The sequence below is a fragment of the Triticum urartu genome, chromosome 2A (genome assembly GCF_056163025.1).
Source record: "Triticum urartu cultivar PI428250 chromosome 2A, HENAU_Tu73, whole genome shotgun sequence".
Taxonomy (NCBI): domain Eukaryota; kingdom Viridiplantae; phylum Streptophyta; class Magnoliopsida; order Poales; family Poaceae; genus Triticum; species Triticum urartu.
In genome coordinates, this window is record NC_141874.1 from 657,271,555 (window position 1) to 657,285,103 (window position 13,549).

Genomic DNA, 13,549 nt, shown 5'->3' on the forward strand with positions numbered 1-13,549 from the left:
TGAACTGAATGCCCAAATCTGCCAAAACCATGCTTGCTTGTGCTCTAATTCAAGTACAGAGCACATGATTGCCCAAAAACAGTAGTGCTTCACCACGACCCAGTAAATATATCATCTGTGATTGGTCCGTGGAAATTAAATATAAGTAAGTTGTTATTGAAATACAAAGTCATATTCGGACTAATAGTACTCGAAAAAGATTTCTATAAGAGAATAAGCAAAGAGTAGCGGTAATTGGGATAAGAATAAAATCAAGTAAAATCAGTGTACTTGAGATAAGAAAAATACTTGTTAGAATTGGAATCATGGTGCACTGTATCAGCCTCTTCTCTTTCTGTTGCATCTTCCATTAGAAGAAGGAATGCTTGATCAGAGTTCAGCAGGTTGCTTTTTTCATCAGAAAAAGGGATGCCTGATCCGAGTTCAGCAGGCTACTTCTTCGATGAGAAAAAGGGAAATTTGATCAAGTTCTAAAGCAATCTGATGGTGAAAGTTTAATCAATTCCAGTGTTTTATTCGCACAGGCTACTTCTTCCATCACAAAGGACTAGGAGCAGAGCAGTCGTCCCTGCTGAGCGCCGGGGATCTCCTTCCGATCAATTTTGGCGCCGTTTCTGTGGCCTCTCGCGCCTTTTTCCCTTGCTTCCTTCGCCTCTCTCTCTAGCTAGCGTTGGACTGGGCCGATGGGCCGCTTATTTTTGTTTCCACCCGAGCGAGAAAGCTAGCGAAGGCTGTAATTCGTGCGAGTATCGTTGGATGCCTGATGAACGGTGCAGCGTGAATGACGTCCCTCGGCAGTAGAACTTCCTACGTCAGAGGATCTCGTTCCGGATCCGCACAACCCGCAACATTAGTATAGAAAAAGAATAGCTTGATTGTTCTATGACTGCTTGCTTTCTCTGTCCATGTCTTGTTTTCTCCTATAACTGGCATGCTTGTTACACGGGTCTGAATTTCTAAGTTTGAGGAGGATTTCAGTGTTTCTAAAGAAAGGGACAAGGATCAATGCTATAAGATTGCTGAAAGACTCAGGGACATGTATCACGAATCGGGTGCAGTATGCTTTCTACTAGCCTTTTCCTTATTGACTAAACCTTAGTAAATGACTATTTCCAGTTTTCTCATGTAACCTGAACTGCTGCTTGTTTAGATTTCAGCATTTCCCCGCAATTTTGATTTTCAGCATGCTGCGGCACACATGGTCTGCCTCCGTGTCGTCCTACCTGCTTCAGGGCTCTCTACTTCTTCCCCCAAGATTGCCATTATGATTAACAAATCTGACGAGAGCAATTTAATTGGTGACACATCATATGTTTTTCTGCAACTGCATGTGAATTCTCATCTTGCGCCTACCTCTTTTGCTTACCAGGCATGGTGGGAGTTTACACAATGTTACAAAAAGAGTTGATGGTGACACGGTCCTAAGGTTTATTTTTCTAATATATGATGCCTTCACATGATGCTTTTATATGCTTAAGTCACAATTTTCTCAGTAATGGAAGTAACAGATAAATGGTAAAATATATGTACTGAAATTGCAAAATTTCATTAACGCAAAATTTCATTAACTTATTTGTCGAAGTATCCTGCAGAATCATTTCTCTTATGGGAATTAGCCTATTGTATTGATCTAAAAAGGTCCACTTCAACCTATGTAACAATTATGCAGTGCAGATGGAGAGCTTTAGGCAAAAAAAAAAAAAACTAGCACGTAATCTATGGAGAACAATTTTGACTTCAACTCCAACTGTAAGATTCCTGAAGTTTTTCTTTGAAAGTTTGTAAGTTTTCTTGATATGTATGTACATTCACATATATAGCAACAAAAAATATGCCTGAGGAGTATGAGTATGTACTAACATTTCTCTGCTATTTACGGAACAACTTGGAATATCTTATTGGTAGTTTATATACAAAGTCATTTTGATAATTATCATGCTATAAACCTACATAGTTTTCTATATTAATCATGACATGCTAAAATATAAAAGCTATAGCTCCCATAAATTGATAAAATACAGATTTGGGTTTTACATATTTATAGAATCGAAATATGTATATGGCAACCGTAATCGTTTCTACAAAACTGCCACACCACTCGATGTCCCTTGGATCGGCATCGCAGCACGATCCACTTTTTTCGGTTCTTCCACTCCTTCTCTACGCTTGTCCTCTCCTTCAGGCGATGTCGTGTCGCAGCTCACATATAGTGGTCGCCGCCCCGCCGCCGCCGCCCGTCCGACGACAAGCCATGGTGTCGCTGCTGTTGCACAAGGTGTCGGGCTCCGTGCCGCGCCGCACGACCCGGACTCCTCCTCATCATCCTACCCCGTGGCGCCTTCAGGGACCTCTATGACGACGTGTGGAGGCGAAGGTGGAGATCGTGATGCGGGAGGAGGAGCTCGGGGAGAGGTGGAGGCGGCCGTGGGGCAGCTCCAGGCCTCCAGGCTCGTAGTTGGGATCCAAGACAAGAGCTTCCTCTATGTGTAAGTATATTCAGTGCCGTCATTGTGCTTGAATTCACCAAGTCAAACGAACTCGCATGCTGTCGGACTCTGAATTTTGCTTGTGTTTCTGTCAGGTCGTTGAGCCCATACGCGAGCATGAGCCACCTCGGGTGCCGAGTGCTCGTCGTTCGGCTGCACGTCATGGCACGGCACGGGGCGGTGGAGCCCAAGCTCACATAGGTTAATACCATACAAGTGCAGTAAGTACTCCGGAGCGCGGACAAAATGCTGAATTTTCTGACACATTGAGGATCTTTCTCTGATCCTCTGAATGATCGTAAGTGATATGATAGCTTTGCTGCATCCCGCCACCCATGATCCTGATCCCTATTTTCACGGTGCTGCTGGGCGTGATCTGGAGGAGGTCATCAAGGATGGAATTAATGGGCGACATCATCCGCCAGCCCTCCTCTGCTTTGCTAGGCTTGTACACACATTTTTCTTCTTTTATCATAGCATAGTATGAGAATGGACACACCAAGTTGTGTGGTGCAGGATGCTTGTTGCGCCTTTTTTTTTGCCAAATGCACACTCATAATTTGTTATGATGCACACACGGTATTTTTCATGTAAATAGTATGATAATCTATTGTTGGCTATTCAATGCCGCTTACGCAACCTTTTAATCTGAAGATGTGTGGTCAACTTTTTAGTGCCACCTTGTTCACTGTAGTCACCTAATCAGCTGATTGGACTTGAGTCCTTCTGGCTATCTCAAGGCTTTTTATGGAGTGTATGTAGCCTACTTGTGCTTACAATTTTAAACAGAGGGTGATGGTTTTTATCGATCGAGAGAGTAGAGGTTGATCAGTGAGATGTCATATATCTAAATGCACGTTGTCGTTCTGCACCACCAACACCATGTTGTGCAACTTGATAATTTACGCACAGGGCAGTGACCAGAGGCGGACATCGCTATGTCACTAACTTATGTGTAAATAACATAATAATTTACGCTCCGCATACTTGATAACTTACATACAAACATCATGATAACTTTAACAACGGGGGGTGGAGGGAGTTATTGAAAACTGAAGGAAATATGCCCTAGATGCAATAATAAAGTTGTTATTTTATATTTTCTTATATCATGATAAATGTTTATTATTCATGCTAGAATTGTATTGACCGGAAACTTGATACATGTGTGGATACATAGACAAAACACCGTGTCTTTAGTGAGCCTCTACTAGACTAGCCCTTTAATCAAATATGGTTAAATTTCCTAACCATAGACATGTGTTGTCATTTGATGAACGGGATCACATCATTAGGAGAATGATGTGATGGACAAGACTCATTCGTTAGCTTAGCATATTGATCGTTCAGTTTTATTGCTATTGCTTTCTTCATGTCATATACATATTCCTTTGACTATGAGATTATGCAACTCCCGGATACCGGAGGAATACCTTGTGTGCTATCAAACATCACAACACAACTGGGTGATTATAAGGATGCTCTACAGGTATCTCCGAAGGTGTTTGTTGGGTTGGCATAGATCGAGATTAGGATTTGTCACTCCGAGTGTCGGAGAGGTATCTCTGGGCCCTCTCGATAATACACATCATGATAAGCCTTGCAAACATGTGACTAATGAGTTAGTTACGGGATGATGTATTACGGAACGAGTAAAGAGACTTGCCGGTAACGAGATTGAATTAGGTATGATGATACTGATAATTGAATCTCGGGCAATTAACATACTGATGAAAAAGGGAATAACGTATGTTGTCATTACGGTACGACCGATAAAGATCTTCGTAGAATATGTAGGAACCAATATGAGCATCTAGGTTCCGCTGTTGGTTATTGACTGGAGAGGTGTCTCGGTCATGTCTACATAGTTCTCGAACCCGTAGGGTCCGCACGCTTAACGTTCAATGACGATTTTGTATTATATGAGTTATGTGATTTGGTGACCGAATGTTGCTCGAAGTCCCAAATGATATCACAGACATGACGAGGAGTCTCGAAATGGTTGAGAGGTAAAGATTGATATATATGACGATGATATTCAGACACCGAAAGTGTTTCGGGGGTACCGGGTGCATTTCGGGTCACCGGAAGGGGTTCCAGACATCCCCCGGCAACTACATGGGCCTTAATGGTCCAAGAGGGGGACATACCAGCCCCTAAGGGGCTGGTGCGCCTCATGTAGGCTAAAATAAGAGGGAATGAAAGAGGAGAAGGGAGAAAGGAATGGGAGGCATTCGGCCTCCCCCTTCCTTCCCTCCTCCTCCCTCCTCCTTCCTCCCCCCTCCGTATGGATATGGAAGGGGGGGGGCGAATTGGGAGGCGCCCAAGTAGGATTCCTCCTACTTGGGGCGGCCCCTTGGCTGCCTATCCTCGCCTCCAACCTGTATATATGAAGGGGTGCACCGCTAGAACACACAATATTGATTCTTAGCCATGTGCGGCGCCCCTTCCACATTTTACGCCTCCGGTCATATTGTTGTAGTGCTTAGGTGAAGCCCTACGTGGATCACTTCACCATCACCGTCATCATGTCGTCGTGCTAACAAAACTCTCTCTCGACACTTTGCTGGATTAAGAGTTCAAGGGACGTCATGTCTGTGATCTTGCGACTTGCTAACTTGGGAGCAAATACCATGGTAACTTTGTCCAAAGAGGAAAAAATTGTTAAAAAATATACCCCGATAACTTACGTGAAAATAGAACGGTAATATACAAATCGTATACCTGATAACTTACATACAAACACCGCGGTAATTTTGACTAAAGGGCGGAAAAGTTGTCGTAAAACATATCCACGATAACTTAAGTTAAAATAGCACGTTTATATATGAACCAAAAAACCCGATAACTTACGTACAAAGACCATGATAAGTTTGATTCGGGTGGATGAAGTTGTTGAAAATATACCCGGGGAACTTATGTGTATATAGCACGGTAATAGTCTTGATTTGGGAAAAAGTAGTAAAATGTGGTCGAAAAATACACTGGTAACTTTTGTATGTAAATAGCATAGTAAATTACGCATCACAACCTTGATAATTTAGGTCCAAACACCGCGGTAAATTTGATCTGGAGAAATTTTTTGTTGAAAAGATACCCCGATAACTTCTGTATAAATAGCATAGTAATATACCCATCGCATACCCGATAACTTGCGTACACATACCATGGTAATATTTGAGTCGGTGAGGAAATTATTGAAAACATACCCCCGTAAATTTTGTGTAAATAACATGGTTACATACACATCACATACTTACGTACAAACACCACGGTAACTTTGATCAAGCGAAAAAAATGTTAAAATCGTACCGCCTGGTAACTTATATGAAAACATCATGGTAATATACGAACCATGGCTGATAACTCATGTACAAGCACCGATATAACATTGACCAAAGAACATGGTAATATACGAACCGCATACCTAAAAATAACATGGTAGTATAGGAACTGCAGGCCCGGAAACTTATACGAATACAACATGGTAATACTAAACTGCAGGGTCGGTGAATCATTTTTATGCCTTCGATAACTAAAGTGGAAATAGCACGGTAACTTGCATATAATGGGCATGGTAACTTATGTAACCTTGGTGTGGTAAATTTTGGCTGAAAAAAGTCACTGGAACATGCCAACATGGGATCTAGTTTTGAATGTCTCATCGCGACGATTTTTTTTATGGAAAAACGATTTTTACATCAGACCGATGGTTTGAGCTACAAAACATTTTAAATTTTTGAAATAAAAAGAATCTAGAATGGCATCAGTTTTTTTGTCCTCTAGTGTAAAATATAATTAGAATGAGAAATGCACGTGAAAGGAGGAATAATGTTAATGTATGCGTATATTTAAAGTGAAAGAAGTAGAGATGTAGCAGTTTTGCTTATATGGCACACATGTGCCAAATATCACAGTCCTTATAGGATATATATTTACATCTGAATATGTTGTTACGGAGCGAGCGGCGGTGGTTGTCATACCCACCATGTAACTTACTACTGTTGGTGAAACTCTCTTGTGCAGAAACGCCGATCTTGAAATCTTTATCCTACTTATAGGCCGTATTGCGAGCAATGCACTCGTGTTTTACTGACAGGTCTTTGAGGGAAGTTCCAAACATGGAGGTAACATGAAATTTATCACTGAAAGTTGTGTTTTAAACTTGCAAAAGAATTGCTAAGCCTATTCAATCATTTCTATTTTACCCTAGATTTCACTCCATACCATAATTGAGATACAAATGGGTGTTATTGATGTCAAGGATGTTAGGAATAAGCCACGACACGATGGTGACCAGCGTGTGTGCGTGTCGGTCGAGTCCGAATCAAGCCGGTTTGTAGCCAGGTGTGTGATCGTGAGGCGTCAGGAGTTGTGGTCGCAGCGATCAGTTGAGCCAGCCGCAACGTATGCCCTGGAACGCGTCGTGTGCGCGGCCTGGGCGAGCGGGCCGCTAGGCGTGCGTGCGCAGTGGAGGCTCGCGTGGGCGCTTTGTCCAGCAGCTTCAGAATCGGCCATATCGGCGAGCTGCATGCATGCATGAGTTGTCAGCTGGATGAGGTTAGTTAGGTAGCTTAGTGCGTGGAGTTAGTGGCCGTGTGGTGGCCGTGTGCGTGTGTGTGCACCTGGGTATAAAACCCCTTCCCTGTGTAGTGTGTACTGATGTAAAGTGGTGCGGTGAGTTGCCGAGCCGTGTGGGTATGTGCCCAGGTTGAGTAAAGTGAAGCCGTTCATGCGCCCGAGGCGCTGTTCGTGCGACGAAGCGTTTGTGCGTTGGAAACATGTGTGTCCCTTTACTTCTTTCACCTACGTCTGAGCGAGTGTGAGAGCGAGATAGTCCGGATTTGTGCCAACAATTGACATCAGAGCCTTGTATAATCGCGGTGAGTCGGCGACGGAGGTCGTGGCCGCGCGGCGAGGAGGCCGCGGAGGTCGCGGCACGGGTGGCGTGGAGCGCCGTGGTGTAGCATGCACGCGACGCCATGGCGTCAGCCATTCAATTGCGACGGCATCAACGGCGTGTGTCACCGGAGGTGAAGGGACTCGGCGTGTGTCGCCGAAGAAGTGGCGTATGTCGCCGGAGAGGAACGAGAAATCACGGTGGTGACCGGCGTCAGTGCGCCAGGTTGAGGCCGTGGAGGCGGCGACTGGCGTCAGTGCGCCATGTCGAGTCTGCGGTCATGGTGACTACGATGATGGGAGCAGCAGTGTCAACTCCGGTAACGGCGAGCAGGCAGCACGATATAGCAACGGGCGGAGGCATCCAAGACGATGGCAACAACGACAAGCTGCAACAACTTCGGCGATGACGAGGTTGTGGCTTAGGAGGAGAAGAAGAGTTAGAAGCTTTTTTTAAATAACTTCCAATCTATTCATCAACTATCAAGGTAGTAAAAACACTAGAAGTAAAAAATACATCTAGGTTCATAGAGCACCTAGCAACGACTACTAGAACTAGAGCAACCCGAAGGCGCGCTGCCGTCTTCGCCCCTCCCTCATTGGAGCCGGACAAACCTTATTGTAGTAGACAGCCGAGAAGTCGTTGTGCTAAGGCCCTATAGGACTACCGCACCAGAACAACATCCGCCACCGATGAAGAGAAGCGTAGATCAGAAGGATCTAACCTGTAGACACACAAACACAGGCAAACAAAGACAAGATCCACGTGGATTCACTGAAGACAAACGCGGACCGAACCTCGTGAGAGTTAGAAGCTCATGGATTAAGAATCTGAGTCCAGTAGAAGAAAAGTTTCAGATTCAGTACTCCAGATACAACAATGTGGTAATATAGTTAACTTCGTACTTTATATTATCAATTTTTTTCTTCCTCCAAGAGTACTCCGTATATCATCTACTCCCTCTTATATTAGTTTACTGTAGCGACCCGACCCGAATGGATCAAGTGCTCTGTGCTCAGATGTCATCCCTGGATCAGTAATGCTGACACCACACAGTACATCGAAGGATTTATAGCAGAGTGGCAATCACACACTTATTACATCGTTGTCTCAAAGAGAACTTATTACAATAAAAATGGCTTAAGGTCATCTAGTGTCAATAATAGCGGAAGACTCGGAAGATAAATGGGTCCATCAACTCCAACGGCATCACTGAGTATAGAACCACGACCTAAAAGCACCTTACTCGTCGTATGAAAAGTCTGCAACATGAGAAGTTGCAGCCCGAAAACGGGTCAGCACATAGAATATGCTGGCAATGTAACACATAGAGAGTAATGGAATGAAACAGCTATACTATATGCATATATGGCTGGTGGAAAGCTCTATGGTTACAGTTTTTGCGTAAAGCCAGTTTTTCCCTACTGCAAAGGAATAAGATTAATTACTATCATGGTGGTTGTTAAACATTGAGAATGGTTGACAGCATTCTCAATCCCAATTAAAATTAATTAAAACCCAACAACATTAATTAGAAGTAACATGTTGAGATTCACATGATATTCAAGTACTAGATACTCAAGTTGTCCATAACCGGGGACACGGCTAATCATGATTAGTTTGTACACTCTGCAGAGGTTTGCACACTTTTCCCCACAAGACTCGATCGCCTCCGTTTGGTTTCTCGCACTACATGGTGTTTGAGAAGACGGATGACCGAGACATAGTCTTTCAGAAGCGCTAGCACCTTACGATGGAGTAGACCGTACCACCTACAACCCCTACATCTGCTAGTCTACCCCTATAAGAGTTCGCACGACTTAGTCAACTATGCCAGAGCCCATAATGGCTTGTGGCTGCACACGGAAGTTTCTAGCATGAAAGATCTTATGATCCCTTTGAGCCTGGGTGGCGGTCCGAAAAAAAACAGGCAAGTCCTGATAGACATCAGGTGCCTCAATCCACCCAGATGTGTGTTAGGTTGCCACCTTAGATAAACCATTAAAATTATCAACTCACATCTGTCATGGATATCACTCACCCAATCCACGTCTACTAGCATAGCATGGCATAATAAGCAAACGCAGAAGTAACTCCCAAAGGTTTCATAGTAATACGGGTGATAGGTACTACCTCATCTACTTCCCATCCCACAGTTTAATTAGATCCTAATCATGCAATGTGTGAGGATTGATCTAATGCAATAAAACATGGGTTGTAGACAAAGTATGATCAAAGTGTTACTTGCCTTGCTGATGATCCGCGAGTCCTAGGGTTCCGAAGTAACAAGCGGCGCAATCCGGGTGATCTATCGCGGACAAACAACAAGCACACAATAAGTACTCATCTAATGCACAGGTAAAACTCGAACAAGAGAACGAACCAGATAGTTCAACTTAAGAACTCCGGTTGCAAAGAAAGAACGAACCGAACAAAGAAACCGAAAACAAACGGCGGAAGAAAACAACTCGGTTCTAGCAAGTTGAAACTAGGTCAAATTTTACCAGGGCAAAAACTTGTTTAAGTTGATTAGACGGAACGGCGGTTTCGAAACGAAATTCTAGGCGCTTGAATCACCTGATTCCGATAAACGAGCGAGAAGATAAACTAGAACGAAGATCGGATCTGAGATCGCGATCGCGGAATAAATCCGACGAGAAGAAAAAGAAGAACGGTTAAACGAACGGACGTTCGTTAACCTAGAAGAATCCGGTGATCACGTTCGTTAGGACGAACGGTCCAAAAGCAACTAAATCGGAAAAGAAAACGAATCCGATCTAGGGTTTCGGAGAAGAAAACCGAACGAAAAACCGATCTAGAAAACCGGAATGGTTTAGAGAAGAACCGGAAAGAAAACGAATCGGAAAAGAAGAAAAGAATCGGAACGATTAGAAGAAAACGATCCGAGGAAAAGAGACGCGGGGGCAACCTCCGGCGAGGTCTCCGGCGAGGGGCTCCGGCGGCGTGGCGTAGGTAAGGCGCGGCGGCGGCGGGTGACGCAGGGCGCGGCGCGGGTGAGAGGCGCGGGGTGAGGCGCGGCTTGGGTGGTGGAGAGAGGGGTTTTGATTTGATGTTTAGAGGGGGGTGCTTGGGTATTTATATTGGGGAGGAGGGGGTTTACTTGGGGTAGGGGACAAGAATTAGACTAGGAATAGGAATAACGAAATAAGGAAAAAGGGGCAAGGGGCGCCCTAGAATCCTTTTAGGATTCGGTACAGGAGCAAGAGGCAGCGGCCGGCTCCCTTCGCTGGCTCCTGGCGCGCGCGAGGCTGGGGCACAGCGGCCTGGCCTGGGCCTTGGTCCAGTTGTTTTTTTTAAAACGGTTCTGCACGCAGAAAACAAAAGAAAAGAAAACTAGACGAACTCCAAAAATTCTAAAGTAAATTTTCCCCGACTCCTAAAAATGAGCCGAACAAAATGAACTTTTCTCCGGGCCTAAAATGCAATTTTCAAAAACGCGCATTTTTCCCTATCCAAATAAAATGCAAATAAAACTCCGGCAAAACCAAAACTTGATCTATTTATTAAATCTTCGTTTTTCCTCAATTTTGGGAAAGTCATATTATTCCCTCTCTCATATATTTTGACACCGGAAAAATTATTGAAGATAAAATAAATAAATCAAATGATCCTCTTTTCAAAATTCGAGAAACTCTCAAATATGAAAATAACGAAATCTCCAACTCTCTCCGAGGGTCCTTGAGTTGCTTGAAATTTCTAGGATCAACCAAAATGCAAGAAAATATGATATGCATGATGATCTATGTATAACATTCCAAATTGAAAATTTGGGATGTTACAAACCTACCTCCCTTAAGATGAATCTCGCCCTCGAGATTCGGGTTGGCTAGAAAATAGGTGAGGGTGGTCCTTGAGCAAATCTTCTTCTCTCTCCCAGGTGGCTTCATCCTCTGAATGGTGGTTCCACTGAACTTTGCAAAATTTGATAACCTTGCTGCGAGTAACTCTACTGGCAAACTCGAGAATCTTGACTGGCCTCTCCTCATATGTTAGGTCATCCTTTAACTGAATCGCTTCGAGTGGCACGGCATCTCTTAGCGGTACCTCCGCCATCTCGGCATGACATTTCTTCAGCTGAGACACATGGAATACATCATGAACTCCTGACAGTCCCTCTGGTAATTCCAACTTATAAGCGACTTCTCCCATACGTTGCAAAATCTTGTACGGTCCAACGAAACGCGGTGCTAACTTTCCCTTAACTCCAAAGCGCTTAACTCCTCGAAGTGGGGATACTCGAAGATAAACCCTGTCTCCGGTTTCGTAAATTGTCTCCTTGTGTTTTGAATCTGCGTAGCTCTTCTGCCTGGACTGGGCTACCTTGAGCCTATCGCGAATCAACTTAACTTTCCGTTCAGACTCCTTAATCAAATCTGGTCCAAAGAATTGACGGTCTCCAACTTCGTCCCATGACAACGGTGTCCTGCACCTCCTTCCGTATAAAGCTTCAAAAGGTGCCATCTTCAAACTGGTTTGATAGTTATTGTTATAAGAAAACTCCGCATACGGCAAGTTATCGTCGCAACTAGATCCATAATCTAGTGCACAGGGTCTCAGCATATCTTCCAAAATCTGATTGACTCTCTCGGTCTGTCCATCTGTCTGCGGATGAAAAGTTGTGCTGAACTCTAGTCTGGTTCCTAAAGTCTCATGCAACTGATTCCAAAACTTTGAGGTAAACTGGGTTCCTCTATCTGATGCGATACTCCTCGGAACTCCATGCAAACAAATGATCCTAGTCATGTATATCTTTGCCAACTTAGCACTGGTGTAAGTGGTCTTAACTGGAATAAAATGTGCTACCTTCGTCAAACGATCAACTACTACCCATATCGAATCATAGCCTGATTTTTTCCTGGGTAGTCCTGTGATAAAATCCATGCCTATCTTATCCCACTTCCATTCGGGTATCGGCAATGGTTGTAACAATCCTGCTGGCTTCTGATGCTCTGCCTTTACTCTCTGACATACGTCACAAACTGCTACATACGCTGCAATATCCTTCTTCATTCCGGTCCACCAGAATGTTTCCTTTAAATCCAAATACATCTTGGTATTCCCTGGGTGAATCGAATACGGTGAATCATGTGCCTCTTGCAAAATCAACTTCCTGATCTCCGGGTCATTGGGCACATAAACACGGTCCTCAAACCATAAGGTATCGTGCTCATCCTCACGAAATCCCTTTGCTTTTCCTTTGCTCATTCTCTCTTTTATAGCAGCAATCTCCTTGTTAGATTTCTGAGCTTCTCTGATCTTATCCATCAATGTTGACTGAATCTCCAATGCTGCTACATAGCCTCTCGGAACTATTTCCAAACATAGCTCACGAAGGTTTTCTGCTAACTCCTTTGGTACTTCTCCCGTCATTAGAGTATTGACATGGCTCTTACGGCTCAATGCGTCAGCTACTACATTAGCTTTTCCGGGATGGTAATGCAATCTCATGTCATAATCCTTGATGAGCTCCAACCATCTCCTTTGTCGGAGGTTCAACTCCTTCTGAGTGAAAATGTACTTCAAACTCTTGTGATCCGTGTACACCTCACAATGATTTCCAATGAGGAAATGTCTCCACGTCTTCAATGCATGCACTACGGCTGCTAACTCTAAGTCATGTGTGGCATAATTCAACTCATGAGGCTTTAGTTGTCGTGAAGCATACGAAACAACTCTTCCTTCCTGCATAAGCACTGCTCCAAGTCCTCGACGTGAAGCGTCGCAATACACCTCATAATCCTTGGTTTGATCTGGCAAAATCAATACTGGTGAGGTAACCAAACATTTCTTCAACTCCTGGAAACTAGCCTCACACTCCTCAGTCCATTTGAACTTAGTATCCTTCTTCAGCAACTCCGTCATAGGCTTTGCAATCTTTGAGAAATTCTCAATGAATCTCCGGTAGTATCCTGCGAGTCCAAGAAAACTCCGGATCTCTCCAACTGTCGTTGGTGATTCCCATTCGGTTACGGTCTCAACCTTTGTGGGGTCAACTGCTATACCTTCTCCGGATATAACGTGTCCGAGGAATCCAACTTCCTTCAACCAAAACTCACATTTGCTGAATTTGGCGTATAACTGATGTTCCCTTAGTTTCTCAAAAACCAAACGCAAATGTTCCTTATGCTCCTCTTCATTCTTT